The sequence below is a fragment of the Typopeltis vanoorti genome, chromosome 9, assembly GCF_054136105.1.
Source record: "Typopeltis vanoorti isolate ZY-2024b chromosome 9, IOZ_Tvanoo_1.0, whole genome shotgun sequence".
NCBI classification, from domain to species: Eukaryota; Metazoa; Arthropoda; class Arachnida; order Uropygi; family Thelyphonidae; genus Typopeltis; species Typopeltis vanoorti.
In genome coordinates this window covers 140,952,686-140,965,588 of record NC_143557.1, presented here as the reverse complement: position 1 = coordinate 140,965,588, position 12,903 = coordinate 140,952,686, and the positions used below count along the sequence as shown (strand labels likewise).

General features: G+C 36.4%; 1 protein-coding gene across 1 annotated transcript in view; it reads left to right on the top strand.

The window, feature by feature from the left end:
• LOC150103634 (transcription initiation factor TFIID subunit 4B-like) overlaps positions 1-12,903 on the top strand; it is a 397,716-nt gene that overhangs the window by 327,315 nt on the left and 57,498 nt on the right. The gene's annotated exons all lie outside the window — the stretch shown is intronic.

Genomic DNA, 12,903 nt, shown 5'->3' with positions numbered 1-12,903 from the left:
CTTCACTGGGGCAACTCGTGGCAAAAGTGGACTAACTTCTCATCACTTGCCTTAGTATCCCAGAATGCAAAGCACATTTCCTTGCAGGCATGTATAATGCTATGCACTAATGGAAGGCACCCAGACCGGTTTCGACCTTTATTGAGGTCTCTTCAGTGGGAGCCAGACCCAGAGGTGATACCAAGGTTGAAGCAATGCAGAAGTCATATTTCCGTATACTAGATGCCAAAAGGTGTCACACCTTATTATTAAATTACTCTGGATTTAGAGAAAGATGTTGGAAGTTTTTTCACTTGGTTAGATTATAAATTATATATTTAGTTGAATCCTTTATCCAAGTGTAAGCAAACAAAGTTTGCACCTGAAATATGGCTCCCACTGAAGAGACCTCAATAAAGGTCGAAACTGGTCTGGGTAGTGGCCCTTCCCTTAATTCATAGTATTAGACATGTCCGCAAGGAGATGTGCTTTGCATTATGGGATACTAAGGCAAGATGAGGAATTTGTCTACCTTTTCCATGAGTTGCCTTATTCCTGAAGATACTTCAGGTGCAAACTTTGTTTGCTTACACTTGGATAAAGGATTCAACTAAATATATAATTTATAAGGCAGATACCTAGCAGGGTGCACCACGGGAAGGTGAGGATTTCACATTAGGTCAGAAGCCCTGTCTGTTCCCCGCATTCCTTTGAAGGCTGTGTACAGCTCTCTTAGATATACAGCTTCAACCCTTATGCACCCCTGCTTTACCAGAATTGTTAAATTATTGCATTATTTGTGTTTTTTTTTACAGATTGGAATTGTGCATCCAGTTTTGCTAATATAAGGTAAATTATAAGTGCAATGGATTCAGTATACCCCTCAGTGGGTTGGGGCAATGGGATCCTTGGAGGAGTATTGTGCAAAAGTTACGACCAATTGCTTTAGCAAGAGACCCAATGGCATGGCTGCCATTTGGGCAGGCTGCAACATTCCTGCTTTTTTGATGTAAGCTAGTTGTGGTATGCTTGATTTTTCATTTGTGCAGCATTTGCACATCTTTTGGAGAACCAGGGTTTAGTTAGGGGATGACAGTTCAGTGAAGTGTGGGGGGAATGTATGTTTCCCTGCCAGTGAGGATTACTTTTGTGATACGTTCAGTGCATATGTTTGGATTGGAAGACTGGAAATAATAGTCCAGTCATGAGAATGAGGCATAGAAGTCATGGAAGCTGTCCCACTCGGCACTGTTATAATGCCAAACTACTCCTGTATTGGAGCAGCTGTATAAGTGTTATTGCATGGGGGGAAGACATGAGCACTAGATTGTGGTTGGAATTACCCATGGAGCTCACTACATTCACTGTGTATTTGGAAGGGTTGTTGGTGAGGAAGATATCTAGGGTGTTTGGGGAGTGATTCAGGTTGTCTGGTATTCTGGTTGGCATATGAACAATTTATGTAAGTGATGGCAAATGTTTCAACATCTTTGCCTGCAAGATCTCGACAATTGGAGGAGGAAAGCTAGTTGGTGTTGGGGACATTAAAATCTCCTAGGAGAGTGGACTGGAGAAAATCAGTTTTTAGGGAGAGGAAATTAAAGATCTCAGAGTGGTTGGTGACATTAGGAGAGCGATAGAGACATCAAATGAATTTGACTGAGTGGGCAAGGGATATTTTCAACCAAACTTACCCCAGTCCTGAAGATACTTTCAGGAGCAAACTTTGTTTGCTCACACTTGGATAAAGGATTAAACTAAATTTATTATAAAAAAAAATTTTCGACCAAAGAAGGTCAAAGTTGGATGATTCTGGGTTAGGTGCTTTCTGGAAAGGTAGGTCAGAGCAGATATATGTGCACACATATATCCACTCTATCCTAACTATCTGTCTAAACTACACACTCTTTAACTGTTAACCCTTGGGGTCGACAGAGTGTGTAGTTTGGAAGGTTCAAATGGATTGTGCTGCGGGAGGTGAGTTTCTGCTAAAAAGAGTAGGTGGGGTTTGGTGGACTAAAGATGGTAGTGGACACTATTAAGGTTGGAGTTGAGGCCACAGATGTTAGCGAAGTGGATGTGCAAGGTTCTGTGAGGCATATATTTGACCACAAGGGTCTTGCACATTTTCTATGCAGTGCCTGTATACTGGTCTCCATGGTGGCTACTAGTGGTGTCACTTGATTTTTGCATTAATTTAACTTGTTTGTAGTTGATGATCCAGGTGTAGTCTCCATTTTAGTATTTTTCTTCAAACTGTCTTTGAAGATGGTGCCCTTGTTCCCTCTGGGCAAATGCTAAGCCATGTCAAGCATGTATGTGTGATTGTGGGCAAGTGTCTTTGAATTTGTTATTATCGCCATTATTAATTTGGATGTGCTTGTCAGTATGTCACAACTCACTTTCATAAGAAGTGGAAAGTATGTTCTTTCCTTTCTTTTATTTATGGATCTGAAACGATGGCATCTGATGATATTTCTGGGATTTAAGTTTTATTCTCCTCCTAATCTGCTGATGTCTTCTTTTAGTGATTTACCATTTTCTATCAGAAAGTTCAAAATAATGGCATTGAGTCTCCTGTTTTTAGCCTCAGTCGAGTTGTGTACCACTGATGCAATTAGAGTAGCTTATTCACCTTGCCATGGTTCTGTTATATGCTTTTCTGGATCCTTCAACTCTCTGAAGATCAGTCACTCCAGATATGCTATCCATCTATCTCATTGAGGTTCTACCACTTCCTATTTTTTTTTACCAGGAACTTTACCTTCTGTTACTGTTCTGAGAAGGCCTCTTTTCATCCTTTCAATGTGTCTGAAGTATTTTAACTTTCTTCTGTCACTATCCTTAAGGGGCCTTAAAGTTCTACTGATCCTTTCTAATACTCGTTCATTTGTATACCTTTCAAATTATATCCTCAATGGCCTTCTTTAACATCGCATCTCAAAAGCAGCTATCCTTTTCTTATCTGATTGATAAGAAAAGAAATAAAGTAGAAACAACTGCATCCAAAATCCTCAACCTTTTTACCTTGGAGATAGATCCATCCTTCGAGATTTTAGACAAGTCTTTGATCCTTTGTTTTAGCCATTCCTAATCTTCTTCTGATGTCTTCTGAACAGCAATTCTTCAATGGATCGCAGGTACTTGAACTTGTTGACTGACTTCCTTGTGAATACACACACTGATTACAGTCAGGAATACTTAAGACCCAGCCATAGGCCTGCTCCTGCCCCGAGCCTGGATAAAATTGGGAGGGGGGGATTGAGATAGTGCCATACTTCCCCATAAAAGGGACCTCACAGCCGTTATATCATCATACACTATAAATAAATAAAACTTCCTCAATTCTTTCTCCATTAAGGTACATTTGTTTCTCAGGAGCTTCCCTGTCTGTATTTCCTTCTAGAACTGTTATCTTGGTATTGCTAAGATTGAGCTTACGTCCTCTGTTCTTACTGATCTCATTAACTTTGTCAAGAATTTGTCCTAGTTCTTTCTTGTCATTACAGAGGAATACAGTATATCAGTATACCTCATCTGATCAATCTACCACCTATCCTAATTCCTATCTTGAGCTCATCCAGTGCTTCATGCATGATGTCCTCAGCATAGATAATAAACAAGTGAGGAGAAAGTAAACATCCTTGCCTAGCTCCCTTTCCAAACTGAAGCCAATCAGTTAATCCAACATTTGTTCTTGCCATGGCTTCTAGCACCGCAGTACAAGTTAACTATCAACCTGATAGTGTGTTGAGGAAAACCCATTCTTTACATTACTTCCCACAGTTTCACATGCTGAGTACAGTAAAAAAACTTTAGTGTAAGAAACACATCACCATAGGGAGTCTAAATTCTTTATACTTTTATACAATCTGGGCAAAGGATCTGATCTCTGGTACCCTCACCTTTCCTAAAACCTGCTTGTTCCTCAGGTATCTCTGCCTCAACTTTGGCCTCAATCCTATTTAGAATGATCTTCAATAAAATCTTGCTTTCATGACATATTAAACTAATAGTTCTGTAGTTCTTGCAATCCTTCATATATCCCTTCTTATGTAGTGGTTTGAAAACTGACTTCTTCCAGTCTCTAGACTATGATCATGTCTCCCACATCCTTGTAATCAATCTATGAAACACTCTTATCCCTCCATCCATCCCCCTGTGGCTTTAGTTAACTCTGTTGGGATTCTATCTGCACCTGGGGGCCTTATTGCTGTTAAGCTGCTTAACTGCTCTCTTTCAACTTCATGCTTAAGTAGAGGAGGTTTCAAATCAAAATTTTCCTGGTGAGAGAGCTGTGCCAATTTTTTTTTATCCATTCTATTGTACAGTTCCTCACAGTACCCTTTCCATCTGTTTTTGATTTCCAAGTATTCTGTTAGTAGTGCTCCATTCCTGTCTTTGATGACATTCAAATTGGGCTTAAACTTGTGCTTTAGGTAACGAACTAAAATGAAACCTCCTTTTATAATGCCAGTCTGGTCGGTCAGCCAGGTGATTAGCCTATCTGCTCTCCAGCCAAAAGGCTGCGGGTTTGAATCCCACCATGGACATGGATGTTTATGATTGTCTGTGAAAATACTAGTGGTGGTGGAGGATGGTAGATGGTGTTGGTATAGATGATGGTAATTGCAGTTCATTGTAGGTGGTGGAGGCAGAGAGTTGTAGAGTGGGTGCTACGTAATAATAATAATTGTGCCTCCTTATCTGGAACTCTATCTCTTCACATTTATTAGTATAAAACTCTTCCTTGTCTTGCTTGATGGCTCTCCTCTGACTTCTCTGTGTAATCTCTTATATTCTTCATTCCCTGTGTTTCTTTGTTTTTCCACCTGCCTTCTTTTGATTAGTTCCCATGTTGAATATCATATCCATCGGTCTCTTGGTCTTCTTATTGGACCGACGTCCTTCTTGGCTGTATCCTGTATTATCACCTTGACTCCTTCCCAAAGCATTTCTGGTGAGTTCTCCTCATTGGTCTCAAAAAAAATCATCCAACCAAGTTGATGTTTCTTTTGTGAACCCACTAAGAATTGCTCTAACATCCAGTCTAGTGGGATGTGCCTGCCTTGGAAATTGTCAGAGTCTTAGTCTTACTTTGGCTCTTACTAGCTGATGGTCTGTACCACAGTCTGCTCCAGGATAATGCTTGTCCACCACTGCTGAAGGGCCAGGATGTAGTCAATCTGGTGCTTTGACCTATCAATGTTAGATGCCCAAGTATAGGTCCATAGTGGGTGTTTCTGGAAGCACATATTGGTAATAACTAATCTGTTAGCATGTGCAAATTCCAACAGTCTTTCACCACAGGTGTTATATTCACTCAGACCTAACTCTCAAACTCTCTCCCACTTTTGCATTAAAGTCCCCTAAGATATAAAGTATGTCTCTCCCTGGTAGGCAGTCCAAACAGTATGTAAGTTTTCATAGAATTCTTCACTTTCTTCATCAGGAAGAGATTTTATGCACCCACACTATCATGGGGTTATAACCAAGAAGGGTTCTGTGAACTGTCTTCAATATCACAGCTACCCTAATGATGCTTTGAGTGACCTTCTCCATTCCATTTGGTCTCTTTAATTCCCAGGATGTCAATTTTATATCTCTTCATCTCTTTACAGATAATCTCAAGAGTACTTGTCTGTAAACCTCAATCATTCCATGTTTGAGGTTTACAGATGGGTGAAATTCCCCTCTAAGATTCTATATCTTCTGTATTCCTCATTCATAATATAACTGACTTTTGTTAGCAACTGCAATATAATTCTCAAACAAGACCCTCTGCCTAACCCCTGAACGTGGCTCTGATTATTCTTCATGACAACTGATGTATTATATGGCAAAACCATATTAGCATTTTGGAGTGAAGTCTCTACCAGAAAAAAGTGGTAGGGTTGCAGAAGCCCTTTCCACATATCTGGGAAGTTTTGTTCCCCAATTCATCCCACATTGACCAGTTGGGTTGTGACTTCTACCTGCTATGTGAGGCAGACTCCCACTTCATAAGACGAAATGAAATAGCAAAATAGAAAAGATTTACCTCTGACCCTCAAATACTCTAATAGCATTGGAGGAAGGAACAAGAAGAAAAGAAAGATGGGCAGGGACCCAGTCTACAGATAATATAACAGATGTATATTGCATGAAGTTAGGCACGATCAGGTACCTCGAGTTTGCCACACTTGTACTCGCTTAAGTGAGCACTTGAGGTAGCTTTAGGTCTAAGCAATAATTTCAGCTCTTATTGGTCACCATCAATACTGTTTTTGTTCTAATTGATCTATGAGTAATCTCTAGCTTAATTTATCTCAGTGATTTCCAACAAATAACAGGACTCTTTCTTTGATCTAGTAGGTTATTACCAGTAGTGCTAATGGTTTACCAAATTAGTGTGTCTTTGGTGTACTATGTAGATTGGAACATGGCTTGTTTCTTTGTATACATGGATATACTCTAGATCAGCTGTTCTCAACCCTATTTCTATGGGTGCAAATGCACCTGCTGTCAATTATTAAATAAGGAAAAATAAAATTAAAACTGGAAAATATGTCTTCTCCTAGTAATAATGTTTATTGAAATCGTAAAAAATGTTAACATTTATGTTATATTACAAACATTTTCTGTTTTTGAGTGCAATTGCAACTAGTACCAATTTTGTGCATATGTTTTATGTATTTAGTCTACTGGCAACTGTGTGCTTGAGGGATGTGTCGCCACTTCACCGGTGTTGTCAGCATGCTTTGATCATACGTTGTTTTCTCGTGTTTAAAATTTTGCCCCAAAATGAGTAATCCAAATAAAAAAACAACGAACCTATAAATTCAACAATGATTAGGAAGAAGACTATTGTTTTATTGAAAGTAAAGAGAAATGTTTTTGTTTATTAGGCAATGTTTTAATTTAGTTGTATAATAAATGTTACATGTGTATTTATTCTACTTTCATAGTTAATTAATTTGTTAATTGTTATCATTTGATATGATAAGTTTTATTTCTAGCTGCCCAGAAAAATGTAAAGCAACATTTTCTTTCATCCTTAAAATTATTTTTCTTTCTATATGAAGGGCTGCTCATTTTCTCCTAGTAATTATAAACTTAACCTGCTGTATCCCCCCCAAACAGTTGTTCTGTCATTATTGTAACTTAACAGTGATAGCTTTTTAAATGTTTTTCTTTTCTGTATGAAAGAATTCATAAATATCTGCTACTGAGTTTGAAAAATTCCCTTTCTCTCACAGCAGTATTATAGTTTTCTTTTCACTTCAATTCTAATGAAGTGCAAAATATGAGCAGAATTTCATGTTATAATTATGGCGCTTTACTTGAAAGCAGTAAATCTCACCATACTTGAATGTGATGGAAAACTTACGTTTTCCATCACAAAACAACAAAGTTTTTTATATTATGAATATATTTAAATTAAATTGCAGTTATTCCAATAAATTATTTTTGATCAAATCAATGCATTTTAGTTCATTATCATATGTAATAGACATTCTATTATTTTAAAAAAAATTACGAGTTTCTCACAATATTATTTCATGAACAAAATAAATTGGTAACTGTAAATGCAAGAATTATATTGGCACTCTGTCTTACTTTGTGCTGTCAGCATAACATTTTTTTTTTTTTTTATTTATCTATAATAGTTTTTATATAAATTAGACCAATCCCTGGGGTGAGTAGAATTTTTTTGTAGCTTGTAGATTTAAGTTGTATTTCTGGCGCCTTGCTAATAAGCCATTCCTGTTGTCACATTGGTAGTATAAGTATACACTTATATATATATATATATATATATATATATATATATATATATATATTCAGCTTTACATCTATGCACTGTAAGAAATCTGTAATTGCCATATCAGTAGCAAATGGAAATGAAAGTGCCATCACAGGAACATGAAGAAACACACAGGAAAAACCAGAAAGTAATGTGATCGTTGTTGAGAATAAGAAAATCTCAGCAGTCAGGAGTGGAAATGCCCAACCAGGAAGTCAAATATCTAATGGGTTTCTGGTTTGTAACTAGGACATTGCATTAGCTGCATGGTCTCAATTTCTATAGAAGTGCAAACTATACACAAACCAAACATCAGCTGTGGTAGTTAAACAGCAGATAACCCTAATGTAACTGGTCTTTAGAGCATTAGAAATCCATGATATAGAGTGACAAATCACTCTAAACTTTTTTCCATTTGAGTAGGTGGGTGTAGCAGATGTTTAAGCTCATCATCTGTGAAGTTTGTTCATTGATATATAATGATCTGGATCTACTACGATGTTGGTGTAGGATTGTCCTGGATAGATGATTATTGATAGACAACAGTTCTGGATAATGCAATGCTTGCTACTACATTGTAGCAATTTTAAATTCCTTATTATTATTATTATTATGTGACACATCCAAGGAGTGTAAGGACTCATCACTGGAGGACACACACTACTTCACTACACACAACTTCCCCTTTGTCCCCAAGTAATTCTCCAACTACACACAACAACGCACTATGTCATATTTAATCTATTTTTGTGACATTGTTTGCAGAAAATAATGTGGATATGTTTGACTAGCCTGCACAGAGTCCTGATGATTCTAACTTATTAGAACACCTTTCGGATAAACTGAAATGCCAGGTGTGTCCCAGACAGATACTTCTAATAATGACATATAATAAAACTTAGATAATTTTTATTATCTGTCCAGTGATTAGGTTACAATAAGTCAGTTATACAGAGTGGAATAAAATGTTCAAATTTAAGCATAATATAATAAAATAGTATTAGTAGTACAATAAAGCAAATGATGTGATTTATGTGACATTAGTAGTGATGAGCTACATCTGATTCGCTATTGTTTTATATTACTACTCAAACCAATCCCACGATCATAAATGTATTATACATCCCAAGTACAGAATCCTGTAGTACTCTACTGGTTACCCTCCTTCTCTTAGACTTGCCGCGTACATACATTACTCTGTCAGTCACTTTCCTATCCATGTCACAAACCCATTTTGCATATCCATCCCTTTGAGTGTTTTATTAAAATTCCAGCATGGAATCCTGCCAGTATTTTGGCAAAATCCAAAAATATTGCAGTCCGTTATTTCCGTTATCCAACTCTGCAATCACTGTATTATAAAACATGAGCAAATTGCAAAAAATAAATCTAGTTTTAGCAAAGCCATGTTGTCATCTGTAGAGGATCAAGGCACCATCTTTGCACCATTGAATGCAGATCCTAATTAGTCTCTCCAACACCTTAATGAGCACTCCATAGATAATTGATTTGTCTATAATTATTTGCTTCTATCCTTACTCAACCCTTGTATAATGGATTTATCTTATCCTCCCACTATTATGAGAAGGAGAAGTGTTTTGAAAGTAATGCTTGCACTGAGAGTTCCTCAACTCTGAAGAGATATATCAATGGTGTGTGTGTGTGTGTGTAAGAAAGTAATGTGGGAACTTCAGAGTACCCCCCATGTCAAGATAATTTCTCTCTCTCCCCTTTTCAATGCACTTTCGCCCCTGCATAACAAGTTTTCAAAACCATCATAGTAAAACTCTTCAATTTTTTTTTAATTTTTTTTTTTTTTTTTTTTTTTTTTTTTTGGAACTATTTTCTCACCTCTCCTTCTAACTGTTCATTTTCAAAATGAAATACCCTTATAATATGTCTGCAATTTAGAAGAAGATAACTAGAAGTTCAGTCTGTAGGATGTTTCACATCTTCAAATCTATTTTCTCACCTTTCCTTCTAACTGTTCATTTTTAAAATGAAATACCCTTATAATATGTCTGCAATTTAGAAGAAGATAACTAGAAGTTCAGTCTGTAGGATGTTTCACATCTTCAAATCTGGTCTCTTCAAGGCTGTTGAAGTGAACCCTCTTTTGTATAGCTTCACATCATCTTGCCAAAGTAATGGCTGTTAATTGACACAGGCACAATTAATTCATTTTTCTATCTTTCTAAAGGTCTTCCCACAGCTTTATCAATAATTGTCAACCATTTCATCACACATTCCTGGCGATGTCTTTTTCTGCAGAAGGTCAATTTTTTTTTTAATGTCTCTTATCAAGGCGATGATATTTCATAGACTGAATTTTCATTTTGGATTATAACGATAGATCCAACTTTACCTTCCCTTCCGATTCTCTGTTTTGTTTCATTTCATTACACAATTGATTTGGCATCCAGTGTGTATACACTTTATTATAGCCCAGTTCTACGTATTATGATCTGATTCATGCGTGTTCATCAACATTTCAATTCAGTGTTGGTGTGCTGTAACTTATTTATTGATGTTCTTTGATTAACTGCTAAGGAAATCTTCTTCTGCTATGGCCATAAAAGAAATTCATAACAAACTTTGCATCATAAGTCATTAAGTGCTGTATGTCGCTTATGCCACTAAGCGATATATACAGTTGCGGCATCATAAACATGTTTTAAATGATGAATTTTAATAGTACTCAACATTTTCATGCATCAAAAATCCAGTAATTGAATTTGCACACAATTTACAACCATTCATGCAGTTACACAAGAAATATAACTTTGATTGTACACCACTGTATGTTGTTCTTATGTTCCATCCAATCGTTTTGTGATCCTGTGAACAAAGGCTCTCCAACCCAGCCTCTTGTCCTTTCTTCAGTAATTGTAAGTTCAAGTTGGTAAGTTCTTTTATGTTGTCCATCCAACTCTTGTGGTCTTCCTCCTCTTCTCATTCCCTCAATCTTCCCCAACATAATTGCCTTTTCCAACGATTCATCATGACTGCTCGTATAATATGACCAAAGTACATCAACTTCTGTTTAGCAATCATCGCCTCCAAGGAGCATTCTCTCTTTATATTCTCTAAAACCGTCTTATTGATCATTCTTGCAGTCCATGGGATTCTTAATAGTCTCCTCCACACCCAAAATTCAAATGAATCAGTTCGCTTTCTGTCTCTTTTCTTAATAATCCAGCTTTCACATCCACACATCACTACTGGAAATGCCATTGCTTTGACAATTCTAACTTTAGTGGCCTTACCCACACCTCTATCTTTCATAATTTTCATCAGGTTTAAAATTGCTTTTTTTTTCTGATGACTATCCTTTTAATTTCATCTTCACATTTACCATCATTTCTGATTCTAGATCCCAGTAAATCATAACCTTCAATGATTTCTATTTTATTTTCCTCTGTTATAAATTCATTTAAATTGACATAAGTCATCTCTTTTGTTTTGCTGTTGTTTAAATTAAGCCTGGCTTTGCTACTTTCCGTCTTAACCAATAGAATCAACCGCTCCAGATCTTCCTTAATTTCTTCTATGAGGGTTGTATCATCTGCATATCTTAAATTATTAATTTTCTACCACCAATGTTAATTCCAGCTGGATCTTTATCAGCCATTCTCATAATATATTCACTATAAACATTAAAAAAGGTAGGGCAACAGTATACAACCCTGCTGCACTCCTTTTTTTTCATCAAACACTGTCTGTTTCTCCAAAGACTGTTTTTACTGAGGCTTCTGGTTGTCATACAGCTCTCTTATCAAGAGAATTTGATGTTCAGGTATTCCCATTGTTCACATTACAATCCACAGTCTGTTGTGATCCATGCAATAAAAAACTTTCTTATAATCAGTAAAACAAATGAATCCTTCTGAAATTCTCCTCTTCTTTCCATAATCATCTCATGTTTGCTATTTGGTCTCTAGTTCCTCTACTCCTGCCTGCCTGTTCTTGTGGCATTTTTCTATTCACATAATGTGAATTAAAGTGACGGTTCTATAATTCTCACTATCTCTGGGATTTGATTTTTTTGGAATTGGGATGAATACTGAGTTTTCCAATCTCTATGCCAGAATATTTTCTTCCAAACCGGTTGATAAATTTCAGTCAATATATTCACTATTTCATCTCCAGCTGTTTTCAGTAATTCCACTGACACTTCATCTGCTCCAGGAGCTTTTCCTTTTGGCAGCTGTTCCATTGCTGATATCACTTCACTTTTCATTATCATGGGTTCCTCAACAAATTCTCTCCTTTCAAATTCTCCTTCAGTATTATTTATTATCTTTCTTTTACTTTTTTTTCACTGCTTCTTCTTCCATCAGATATTTTCTCAAATTACTTTTCATAACTCCTAATCTAGGGATAAACTTCTCTGTAACATCATTAATTTTCTAAACAGATCTCTTTTTCTATCCGTAATATTGCTTTCTTCAATTTCCTTGCACCTTTTGTTTAGATGTTTTTCTTTATCTTTTCTAGCCTGTCTTTGGAAATCTGCACTCAGTTGTCTAACCCTTCTTTGTTTCACTGAAGTTTCATTTTTCTTCTTTCCTCTGCTATTTGAATAACTTCTTCTGACAACCATTTACAATATTTCTTTCTTGTTGCTTTATTTAGAGTCTTCTTTGCTGCTTCTGTGACCATACATTTTGTTTCTTCCCACAGTTCTAATTCTCCTCCAGTCTTCTCCAAATTTTTTAATTTCTTTCCGACTTCTACTTTAAATGCTTCATTTACAAGATTTAAATCAAATCTGATACTGTTCTTTTGTTTCTTCTTAGCCCTTAATTTCAATTTAGCTTCAGCTATCAGTAATTCATGATCTGTCCCATAGTCTGCACCAGGTAGTGTTTTTGTTGCTTGGATAGCACTCTTCTGCTGGCAACAGTATAATCTATCTGATTTCTGTATTCTCCATTCAAATACCACTGTGTACTAAACCATAATTAAGGGGATGAAATTACAAAATAAGATTAGACATGTTTCAAGCCTATTCACATGCTCAAGCACTGTATGTATATATTCATGACTTTCTGAATATCCCTCATTCAGAATGCACAATTTTTTCTTTATCATTTGCAGTATTGACCATTTTAAGCAACATATAGAAAGTATTTTTT